We start from the raw sequence: 12,918 nt of genomic DNA, 5'->3' as shown, positions 1-12,918 counted from the left end.
TTTAATCTCCACATATGGGAGTTGCTCCCAGTGTGGCCGCTGCCCCCTGGTCCTCACCACAGGTGCTGCGAACGGCCCCAGATCTTTTGCGAATTCTAAATCCCCATCCTTAATTGCCTCTGCCCTGATCCGGGCCCACCCACCTCCCGGCCTAGGTGTGGGCCGGGGGCTGTCGCTGTCCTCATCCTCATCGGAGGATGAGGCAGGACGAGCAAGGGCTCGGACCTTCCCCTTGGCCGGTGGGCTTCGGTGGCATGAAGCCCGGCAGGCCAAGATGGCCTGCTTCCGGCCAGGCCGACTTCCGGTTCCGGTGGCGTGGGAACCAGAAGAGGCCTGAGGGGAGGCGTGGCCAGGCTCACCCACCGGGGTGTGGCCTTCCGGCAGGGGGTTCCCTCCCACCGGGGCGTGGCCTTCCTGCAGGCCGGTCCCTCCCACCGGGGGCCCACCCAGGGGTGTGGCCATGGGGGCTGGAGGGGCGGGTCCCGACGACGTAACAATCGACGCGGTGGTAGGGGCGGGACCCGACGCAGGGGCGGCACCCGACGGGGGTGGAACCTGAGGGGGACTGGCAGGGGCCCGAAGGGAGTGAGGAGGTGGAGAGGAGGCGCCATTTTGTCCCTCGGTGGCGGGCTGCTCGGCCATGTGGCCGGCGCCATTTTGTGAGGTGTGGTGACAGAGATCAGGAATCGAATAACATGGTTTTAAACTGGGTACAGGGGTTTGAGGGCTTTGGGGAGAGGAAAGAGTCGCACTGGGATGGCCAGTCCCAGGACGAGGAGAGGACAGAGTGGGGCGGGGAGCAGCAGGGAGATGGTGGCAGCCCTGTGCCTGGTTATGGCAGGGTCTGCTGCCCGACCCACCCTTAGGGGAAACCGAGTTAGGAGTGGGGGGGGCGGGATGAAGGTTAGGAGAACCGGGAACCCAACTCTCACCCTTTTGTTTAAATAAAGTGTAAATAGAATGAAAAAGTGGAAAAAAATGCCCCACAGAAAAATTCCCCTTTACTTGTAATGCGTATAACAGTTTCCCAATATTTCCCCAGAAAATAAGAGAAGAAAAATCATCCCTGGAGGTGTCAGGGAAGTTATCGAAAATAAGATTAACAAAAGCCTTAAGGTCCCTCTTTTTAAAAGAAATGTTACCCAAAACAAGGGAGGATTTAACGTGGAGGTAAAAATCCCGCCGGGCAGGAGACAAGCGGTTGCCCATTCTCACTGCAGAAAAAAGGGAAATCCCCAAAGAGACAAAGAGAGAAACGAAAAGGAAAAGAGACAGGGTCGGGTGCCAGACAGGGCACCAGGAACTCACCAGAAAGAAGACCGCTGTCAAAACGAAAAAGCCTCTGAGGGGGAGAGGAAGCGCTGCAGGTCTCGTCCCGTTCGGAGTCTGCTCCCAAACTCGAAGTCGAACCAGGACGAGGTGTCTGCAGCCCGCGAGGTAGGCGATCTTCTTCAACGAAGAGCAGCCGCTCGTGGAACTGGCGGCGAACGGCGCTTTTCGTCCTCGGGCAGCCGGATCACAGAGCCGAGGCAGCCGAGGAGACGCTCTGCGGCTGACTCCTGAGAGGGGCCAGTCTGTTCGGGCGCCAGTTGAGGCTTCTGGGTCTCCGACCACTCTGCTTGTCAGAGAGCCGAGTCCTCGAAAGCCGGATAGCGTAATGAAATCTTCCTCTATGAAGGCGGGACGGCTCACAGGCGGCTTTATTTCCAAGAGCGTTTATTGAGGAACAGCAATTCAGGGAGCGAAGGGAAAACAACCACTCCGGGAGGGAGCTCGCTCTGAGAGCCTCGAACAGGGGGCGGAATCGGGATTATAACGGGGACAAGAGAGGGAGGGTCCAGGCATGAAGCGTTCAGTGAGGGAAGGCTTCGGGGGCAGAGTCAGGGTCGAGTGGCAGGGTTATAACCAATGAGGGTAAGGGGAAGGAGCGGCTTCAGGGAAGGAACCAATGGAGGTATAAAGAACAAAGAATTTTCTAGCACCAAGGGATGACAGACATACTGATTGATAACAGGGGAGGCAGGGAACTACACACCTGTCACCTCCCAGGATAATTCGGGGGGACAGTTTCCCAAGTCCCCTCCCACATTTTATAGTGGCTTTTTTCATTTTTCTCAAAGTTTATATTTGGTACACTTAATAACTTTTATTAAATTAAAAATTAATAACTTGGAGCCTTGCATTTCTAAGATGTTTATCACATTCGGTTTCTCATGATAAGCCTATCTACTTCTGCTAATTCTGAGATGGGGAAAATGAACTGTCATGATTCCCGCTTGCACTAGAGGATTGTGACACGGGCTGACTTTGTGATGCCAGAGTCTTCTGTGCCATCACAGCGCAACTGTATGACATCCCAGAGTGATGGAGCAGCACTGGCTCTGTGACATCACAAGGGGGATTTGTGAGATCTCAGGGTGGGCTGTGACATCCCAGGAGGCAGTGTGACATCTCAGGGGCTCTGTGACCTTACTGGGGAGGTCACTTCAAGCCAGATCCCACTCACAGTTCCTCCCAGAGAAGTCCAAAGCTGCTCGTGCCCGGTGGCATCCCGTGTCCCTCTGGGTCCCCCTGCCCCTGGCGCTGCAGCCTCCCGCTGAGGATGTTCGAGGAGATCAAGCCCAGAGCCTGACACGGGGACAGGGGCTCAGGGCCCTGAAAGTTGTAACAGGGAGACAGGGACCCCCTAGCAGCATCCCTGTGCCCCCAGGGCCAGAGCTTGGCCAGGGCTCCTTCACCCTCTTATGAAGGAGGGCTTGAGAGCACTTTAAAAATCCCCAGCAGGGGAGTAGCATAAAACAGCTTTAATATTAAGTGACAGCACCACAGAGTTCCTTGGCAAGAGTCACTCTGCTCCTGACTGGACACTTCAGGCACACCAAGGAAACAAAGCAACAACAAAACCAAACAAAATCCAGGCAATCAAACTAAAAAGGAGTCAAGAACTGTCCCGGTGTCTGTGTGTCTCTGTGTGTTTGTGTGTGTGTGTGTGTGTGTGTGTGTGTGACGAAAGGACAGTGAGGGCAAGGATAAAAGGAATACAGCCTAAAAGCTAAAGAGAGCTGTGGAATAACACTTAACAATATTCAACTTTGCTTATAACTTCTATTAAGCTTCACAAATTAGCAAAAGAACAACTCTTAGCAGCATTTAACTTTGCTTACAGCTTGTGACTTTGTCGCTATAAGACACGTGAAAGCACGACGCGAGCCACCTGCTATTTTCAAGGTAAAGAGAAAAGTTTATTCTCTGACTCCAACTTTTATACTTTCCCAAAGGTGACATTGGATTGGAGAGTGAATGGGCCACCTGTCCAAAGACATTGGACAAAGCACTAGTACATCAAGTTTGTCCAGCCCCATAAAAGATTGTAAACAATATGTTGTTGACAGAAATTGTGTGGGAAGGTTCTCCAACAGAATGGAAACTCAGAAGGCTTTAGAAAATCTTAAGAATCAGGGTGACATGACTTAACCTTACTTCCAGGCCTGACTGGCTCAGCTATCCAAGGCAATCAAAGCCCTCAGAGAGCAGCATTTCTGCCACATTTCCCTGAGCACAGGCACTCCTGTGTGCACACAGACACAAAGAGTCACTACAAGGCACCTGTGAGAAATTCCCCTGAGCAAAGGGAAATGCTCCCTGTGGAGGCTTTGGCATCTCCCCAGGGGATGAAGGGTTGAGCCTGGAGCAGACAGTGTCTGTGATGAGCTCCAGAGGAGCTGAGCCCAGGGGCTGCTGGCCAAGGCCCTGGCCCAGTGAGCATTTCTCAGCTGGCAGGGCGGCCTGAGAAGGGGAGAGGGGAATGCACCAGACCAGGAACCATGGAACCAAGGGACCATTGTTACACTGTGGGGCCATGTGAGAAGAAGTGACCATTGGGACACTGTGGGGCCTTGTGAGACCAAGGGACCATTGGGACACTGTGGGACCATGTGAGATCAAGGGACCATTGGGATACTGTGAGTCCTCATGGATTCATGGACACCACTGTGACATTGCTGGGCCTCATGGAAGCAAGGGGACCCTAGTGACGCCGTGTGCCTCAGTGGAATGTAGGCATCATTGTGACACTGTGAGGCCCCATCCAGCCAAGGCTCCATTGGGACACTGCGAGACCCCACGGAAACAAAGCTCCAGGGTAACACAGAGAGGCTGCCTGTAATCAGTGCTCCATTGTGACCCTGTGGAGCCAAAGGAGAGCGTTGTGACACTGCAAAGCCCCATGGTCCATTGGTCCAAAGGTCCATTGTGACATTGCAGGACTCATAGAACAGAGGGGTCACATGACACTGTGGGGCCTGTGGAACCATGGAGAACATTGTGACACTGCAAGGCCTCAAGGAATCATTAGGACTGTTATATGTCTATAGGATAATTCGTGCAAATAAAATTGTCGTCTCTTTTATAGTTATGTGCTGTTAAATTATACTCTTATAAGAAGTTTTTAAATCGCACAAGCCAGCAACAGCGACTGCAACACCATGTCAAAGCCACCTGGACGAGAGAGGGAGGACTTTATTTACAAGCGAACGAAAGTGGCCAGCCCAGAGAGGGATCATGCATCAAGGTTGTCCGAGAAACACCCGGACGATAAATACACGATAAATATCCGAGACCGAGATAGTCAGAGCCATCCGGGAGGTACATCTCAAATCCGAATTCCGGGACTGCAAACACAGGTGTTCATCACTCTCCGGACACGTATTGTTCAACTTGCCACAGAGAAAAGAACTCCACATGAATACATGCACTTTGAAAAGGAAGAAAGGGGACTCTGGCTCAGGCAAGGAAAATCATATAAAAATGGGTCAGACAGGACGGTCGGTGTGAAGCATAGAGGACCCTCTGCTGCAGCTGTCCAACCTGTGTCTCACCCGGTGGCAATCCCGGGCTCCACATTGACCTTTTTTTATAGTGGCTTTTTTTCATTTTTCTCAAAGTTTATATTTGGTACACTTAATAACTTTTATTAAATTAATAATTAATAACTTGGAGCCTTGCATTTCTAACATGTTTATCACATTCGGTTTCTCATGATAAGCCTATCTACTTCTGCTAATTCTGAGATGAGGAAAACGAACTGTCATGATTCCCGCTTGCACTAAAGGATTGTGACACGGGCTGACTTTGTGATGCCAGAGTCTTCTGTGCCATCACAGCGCAACTGTATGACATCCCAGAGTGATAGAGCAGCACTGGCTCTGTGACATCACAAGGGGGATTTGTGAGATCTCAGGGTGGGCTGTGACATCCCAGGAGGCAGTGTGACATCTCAGGGGCTCTGTGACCTTACTGGGGAGGTCACTTCAAGCCAGCTCCCACTCACAGTTCCTCCCAGAGAAGTCCAAAGCTGCTCGTGCCCGGTGGCATCCCGTGTCCCTCTGGGTCCCCCTGCCCCTGGCGCTGCAGCCTCCCACTGAGGATGTTCGAGGAGATCAAGCCCAGAGCCTGACACGGGGACAGGGGCTCAGGGCCGTCACAGTTGGAACAGGGAGACAGGGACCCCCTAGCAGCATCCCTGTGCCCCCAGGGCCAGAGCTTGGCCAGGGCTCCTTCACCCTCTTATGAAGGAGGGCTTGAGAGCACTTTAAAAATCCCCAGCAGGGGAGTAGCATAAAACAGCTTTAATATTAAGTGACAGCACCACAGAGTTCCTTGGCAAGAGTCACTCTGCTCCTGACTGGACACTTCAGGCACACCAAGGAAACAAAGCAACAACAAAACCAAACAAAATCCAGGCAATCAAACCAAAAAGGAGTCAAGAACTGTCCCGGTGTCTGTGTGTCTCTGTGTGTTTGTGTGTGTTTGTGTGTGTGTGTGCGTGTGACGAAAGGACAGTGAGGGCAAGGATAAAAGGAATACAGCCTAAAAGCTAAAGAGAGCTGTGGAATAACACTTAACAATATTCAACTTCGCTTATAACTTCTATTAAGCTTCACAAATTAGCAAAAGAACAACTCTTAGCAGCATTTAACTTTGCTTACAGCTTGTGACTTTGTCGCTATAAGACACGTGAAAGCACGACGCGAGCCACCTGCTATTTTCAAGGTAAAGAGAAAAGTTTATTCTCTGACTCCAACTTTTATACTTTCCCAAAGGTGACATTGGATTGGAGAGTGAATGGGCCACCTGTCCAAAGACATTGGACAAAGCACTAGTACATCAAGTTTGTCCAGCCCCATAAAAGATTGTAAACAATATGTTGTTGACAGAAATTGTGTGGGAAGGTTCTCCAACAGAATGGAAACTCAGAAGGCTTTAGAAAATCTTAAGAATCAGGGTAACATGACTTAACCTTACTTCCAGGCCTGACTGGCTCAGCTATCCAAGGCAATCAAAGCCCTCAGAGAGCAGCATTTCTGCCACATTTCCCTGAGCACAGGCACTCCTGTGTGCACACAGACACAAAGAGTCACTACAAGGCACCTGTGAGAAATTCCCCTGAGCAAAGGGAAATGCTCCCTGTGGAGGCTTTGGCATCTCCCCAGGGGATGAAGGGTTGAGCCTGGAGCAGACAGTGTCTGTGATGAGCTCCAGAGGAGCTGAGCCCAGGGGCTGCTGGCCAAGGCCCAGGCCCAGTGAGCATTTCTCAGCTGGCAGGGCGGCCTGAGAAGGGGAGAGGGGAATGCAACAGACCAGGAACCATGGAACCAAGGGACCATTGTTACACTGTGGGGCCATGTGAGAAGAAGTGACCATTGGGACACTGTGGGGCCTTGTGAGACCAAGGGACCATTGGGACACTGTGGGACCATGTGAGATCAAGGGACCATTGGAATACTGTGAGTCCTCATGGATTCATGGACACCACTGTGACATTGCTGGGCCTCATGGAAGCAAGGGGACCCTAGTGACGCCGTGTGCCTCAGTGGAATGTAGGCATCATTGTGACACTGTGAGGCCCCATCCAGCCAAGGCTCCATTGGGACACTGCGAGACCCCACGGAAACAAAGCTCCAGGGTAACACAGAGAGGCTGCCTGTAATCAGTGCTCCATTGTGACCCTGTGGAGCCAAAGGAGAGCGTTGTGACACTGCAAAGCCCCATGGTCCATTGGTCCAAAGGTCCATTGTGACATTGCAGGACTCATGGAACAGAGGAGTCACATGACACTGTGGGGCCTGTGGAACCATGGAGAACATTGTGACACTGCAAGGCCTCAAAGAATCATTAGGACTGTTATATGTCTATAGGATAATTCGTGCAAATAAAATTGTCGTCTATTTTATAGTTATGTGCTGTTAAATTATACTCTTATAAGAAGTTTTTAAATCGCACAAGCCAGCAACAGCGACTGCAACACCATGTCAAAGCCACCTGGACGAGAGAGGGAGGACTTTATTTACAAGCGAACGAAAGTGGCCAGCCCGGAGAGGGATCATGCATCAAGGTTGTCCGAGAAACACCCGGACGATAAATACACGATAAATATCCGAGACCGAGATAGTCAGAGCCATCAGGGAGGTACATCTCAAATCCGAATTCCGGGACTGCAAACACAGGTGTTCATCACTCTCCGGACACGTATTGTTCAACTTGCCACAGAGAAAAGAACTCCACATGAATACATGCACTTTGAAAAGGAAGAAAAGGGACTCTGGCTCAGGCAAGGAAAATCGTATAAAAATGGGTCAGACAGGACGGTCGGTGTGAAGCATAGAGGACCCTCTGCTGCAGCTGTCAAACCTGTGTCTCACCCGGTGGCAATCCCGGGCTCCACATTGACCTTTTTTTATAGAGGCTTTTTTTCATTTTTCTCAAAGTTTATATTTGGTACACTTAATAACTTTTATTAAATTAATAATTAATAACTTGGAGCCTTGCATTTCTAACATGTTTATCACATTCGGTTTCTCATGATAAGCCTATCTACTTCTGCTAATTCTGAGATGGGGAAAATGAACTGTCATGATTCCCGCTTGCACTAAAGGATTGTGACACGGGCTGACTTTGTGATGCCAGAATCTTCTGTGCCATCACAGCGCAACTGTATGACATCCCAGAGTGATAGAGCAGCACTGGCTCTGTGACATCACAAGGGGGATTTGTGAGATCTCAGGGTGGGCTGTGACATCCCAGGAGGCAGTGTGACATCTCAGGGGCTCTGTGACCTTACTGGGGAGGTCACTTCAAGCCAGCTCCCACTCACAGTTCCTCCCAGAGAAGTCCAAAGCTGCTCGTGCCCGGTGGCATCCCGTGTCCCTCTGGGTCCCCCTGCCCCTGGCGCTGCAGCCTCCCACTGAGGATGTTCAAGGAGATCAAGCCCAGAGCCTGACACGGGGACAGGGGCTCAGGGCCGTCACAGTTGGAACAGGGAGACAGGGACCCCCTAGCAGCATCCCTGTGCCCCCAGGGCCAGAGCTTGGCCAGGGCTCCTTCACCCTCTTATGAAGGAGGGCTTGAGAGCACTTTAAAAATCCCCAGCAGGGGAGTAGCATAAAACAGCTTTAATATTAAGTGACAGCACCACAGAGTTCCTTGGCAAGAGTCACTCTGCTCCTGACTGGACACTTCAGGCACACCAAGGAAACAAAGCAACAACAAAACCAAACAAAATCCAGGCAATCAAACCAAAAAGGAGTCAAGAACTGTCCCGGTGTCTGTGTGTCTCTGTGTGTTTGTGTGTGTGTGTGCGTGTGACGAAAGGACAGTGAGGGCAAGGATAAAAGGAATACAGCCTAAAAGCTAAAGAGAGCTGTGGAATAACACTTAACAATATTCAACTTCGCTTATAACTTCTATTAAGCTTCACAAATTAGCAAAAGAACAACTCTTAGCAGCATTTAACTTTGCTTACAGCTTGTGACTTTGTCGCTATAAGACACGTGAAAGCACGACGCGAGCCACCTGCTATTTTCAAGGTAAAGAGAAAAGTTTATTCTCTGACTCCAACTTTTATACTTTCCCAAAGGTGACATTGGATTGGAGAGTGAATGGGCCACCTGTCCAAAGACATTGGACAAAGCACTAGTACATCAAGTTTGTCCAGCCCCATAAAAGATTGTAAACAATATGTTGTTGACAGAAATTGTGTGGGAAGGTTCTCCAACAGAATGGAAACTCAGAAGGCTTTAGAAAATCTTAAGAATCAGGGTGACATGACTTAACCTTACTTCCAGGCCTGACTGGCTCAGCTATCCAAGGCAATCAAAGCCCTCAGAGAGCAGCATTTCTGCCACATTTCCCTGAGCACAGGCACTCCTGTGTGCACACAGACACAAAGAGTCACTACAAGGCACCTGTGAGAAATTCCCCTGAGCAAAGGGAAATGCTCCCTGTGGAGGCTTTGGCATCTCCCCAGGGGATGAAGGGTTGAGCCTGGAGCAGACAGTGTCTGTGATGAGCTCCAGAGGAGCTGAGCCCAGGGGCTGCTGGCCAAGGCCCTGGCCCAGTGAGCATTTCTCAGCTGGCAGGGCGGCCTGAGAAGGGGAAAGGGGAATGCACCAGACCAGGAACCATGGAACCAAGGGACCATTGTTACACTGTGGGGCCATGTGAGAAGAAGTGACCATTGGGACACTGTGGGGCCTTGTGAGACCAAGGGACCATTGGGACACTGTGGGACCATGTGAGATCAAGGGACCATTGGGATACTGTGAGTCCTCATGGATTCATGGACACCACTGTGACATTGCTGGGCCTCATGGAAGCAAGGGGACCCTAGTGACGCCGTGTGCCTCAGTGGAATGTAGGCATCATTGTGACACTGTGAGGCCCCATCCAACCAAGGCTCCATTGGGACACTGCGAGACCCCACGGAAACAAAGCTCCAGGGTAACACAGAGAGGCTGCCTGTAATCAGTGCTCCATTGTGACCCTGTGGAGCCAAAGGAGAGCGTTGTGACACTGCAAAGCCCCATGGTCCATTGGTCCAAAGGTCCATTGTGACATTGCAGGACTCATGGAACAGAGGAGTCACATGACACTGTGGGGCCTGTGGAACCATGGAGAACATTGTGACACTGCAAGGCCTCAAGGAATCATTAGGACTGTTATATGTCTATAGGATAATTTGTGCAAATAAAATTGTCATCTCTTTTATAGTTATGTGCTCTTAAATTATACTCTTATAAGAAGTTTTTAAATCGCACAAGCCAGCAACAGCGACTGCAACACCATGTCAAAGCCACCTGGACAAGAGAGGGAGGACTTTATTTACAAGCGAACGAAAGTGGCCAGCCCAGAGAGGGATCATGCATCAAGGTTGTCCGAGAAACACCCGGACGATAAATACACGATAAATATCCGAGACCGAGATAGTCAGAGCCATCAGGGAGGTACATCTCAAATCCGAATTCCGGGACTGCAAACACAGGTGTTCATCACTCTCCGGACACGTATTGTTCAACTTGCCACAGAGAAAAGAACTCCACATGAATACATGCACTTTGAAAAGGAAGAAAGGGGACTCTGGCTCAGGCAAGGAAAATCGTATAAAAATGGGTCAGACAGGACGGTCGGTGTGAAGCATAGAGGACCCTCTGCTGCAGCTGTCCAACCTGTGTCTCACCCGGTGGCAATCCCGGGCTCCACATTGACTTTTTTTTATAGTGGCTTTTTTTCATTTTTCTCAAAGTTTATATTTGGTACACTTAATAACTTTTATTAAATTAAAAATTAATAACTTGGAGCCTTGCATTTCTAAGATGTTTATCACATTCGGTTTCTCATGATAAGCCTATCTACTTCTGCTAATTCTGAGATGGGGAAAATGAACTGTCATGATTCCCGCTTGCACTAGAGGATTGTGACACGGGCTGACTTTGTGATGCCAGAGTCTTCTGTGCCATCACAGCGCAACTGTATGACATCCCAGAGTGATGGAGCAGCACTGGCTCTGTGACATCACAAGGGGGATTTGTGAGATCTCAGGGTGGGCTGTGACATCCCAGGAGGCAGTGTGACATCTCAGGGGCTCTGTGACCTTACTGGGGAGGTCACTTCAAGCCAGCTCCCACTCACAGTTCCTCCCAGAGAAGTCCAAAGCTGCTCGTGCCCGGTGGCATCCCGTGTCCCTCTGGGTCCCCCTGCCCCTGGCGCTGCAGCCTCCCGCTGAGGATGTTCGAGGAGATCAAGCCCAGAGCCTGACACGGGGACAGGGGCTCAGGGCCGTCACAGTTGGAACAGGGAGACAGGGACCCCCTAGCAGCATCCCTGTGCCCCCAGGGCCAGAGCTTGGCCAGGGCTCCTTCACCCTCTTATGAAGGAGGGCTTGAGAGCACTTTAAAAATCCCCAGCAGGGGAGTAGCATAAAACAGCTTTAAGATTAAGTGACAGCACCACAGAGTTCCTTGGCAAGAGTCACTCTGCTCCTGACTGGACACTTCAGGCACACCAAGGAAACAAAGCAACAACAAAACCAAACAAAATCCAGGCAATCAAACCAAAAAGGAGTCAAGAACTGTCCCGGTGTCTGTGTGTCTCTGTGTGTTTGTGTGTGTGTGTGTGTGTGTGTGTGTGTGTGTGTGTGTGTGTGTGTGTGTGACGAAAGGACAGTGAGGGCAAGGATAAAAGGAATACAGCCTAAAAGCTAAACAGAGCTGAGGAATAACACTTAACAATATTCAACTTTGCTTATAACTTCTATTAAGCTTCACAAATTAGCAAAAGAACAACTCTTAGCAGCATTTAACTTTGCTTACAGCTTGTGACTTTGTCGCTATAAGACACGTGAAAGCACGACGCGAGCCACCTGCTATTTTCAAGGTAAAGAGAAAAGTTTATTCTCTGACTCCAACTTTTATACTTTCCCAAAGGTGACATTGGATTGGAGAGTGAATGGGCCACCTGTCCAAAGACATTGGACAAAGCACTAGTACATCAAGTTTGTCCAGCCCCATAAAAGATTGTAAACAATATGTTGTTGACAGAAATTGTGTGGGAAGGTTCTCCAACAGAATGGAAACTCAGAAGGCTTTAGAAAATCTTAAGAATCAGGGTGACATGACTTAACCTTACTTCCAGGCCTGACTGGCTCAGCTATCCAAGGCAATCAAAGCCCTCAGAGAGCAGCATTTCTGCCACATTTCCCTGAGCACAGGCACTCCTGTGTGCACACAGACACAAAGAGTCACTACAAGGCACCTGTGCGAAATTCCCCTGAGCAAAGGGAAATGCTCCCTGTGGAGGCTTTGGCATCTCCCCAGGGGATGAAGGGTTGAGCCTGGAGCAGACAGTGTCTGTGATGAGCTCCAGAGGAGCTGAGCCCAGGGGCTGCTGGCCAAGGCCCTGGCCCAGTGAGCATTTCTCAGCTGGCAGGGTGGCCTGAGAAGGGGAGAGGGGAATGCACCAGACCAGGAACCATGGAACCAAGGGACCATTGTTACACTGTGGGGCCATGTGAGAAGAAGTGACCATTGGGACACTGTGGGGCCTTGTGAGACCAAGGGACCATTGGGACACTGTGGGACCATGTGAGATCAAGGGACCATTGGGATACTGTGAGTCCTCATGGATTCATGGACACCACTGTGACATTGCTGGGCCTCATGGAAGCAAGGGGACCCTAGTGACGCCGTGTGCCTCAGTGGAATGTAGGCATCATTGTGACACTGTGAGGCCCCATCCAACCAAGGCTCCATTGGGACACTGCGAGACCCCACGGAAACAAAGCTCCAGGGTAACACAGAGAGGCTGCCTGTAATCAGTGCTCCATTGTGACCCTGTGGAGCCAAAGGAGAGCGTTGTGACACTGCAAAGTCCCATGGTCCATTGGTCCAAAGGTCCATTGAGACATTGCAGGACTCATGGAACAGAGGAGTCACATGAACACTGTGTGGCCTGTGGAACCATGGAGAACATTGTGACACTGCAAGGCCTCAAGGAATCATTAGGACTGTTATATGTCTATAGGATAATTCGTGCAAATAAAATTGTCGTCTATTTTATAGTTATGTGCTGTTAAATTATGCTCTT

This window comes from Lonchura striata, chromosome 27 (assembly GCF_046129695.1).
Source record: "Lonchura striata isolate bLonStr1 chromosome 27, bLonStr1.mat, whole genome shotgun sequence".
NCBI classification, from domain to species: Eukaryota; Metazoa; Chordata; class Aves; order Passeriformes; family Estrildidae; genus Lonchura; species Lonchura striata.
This window is presented reverse-complemented; position numbering follows the sequence as displayed.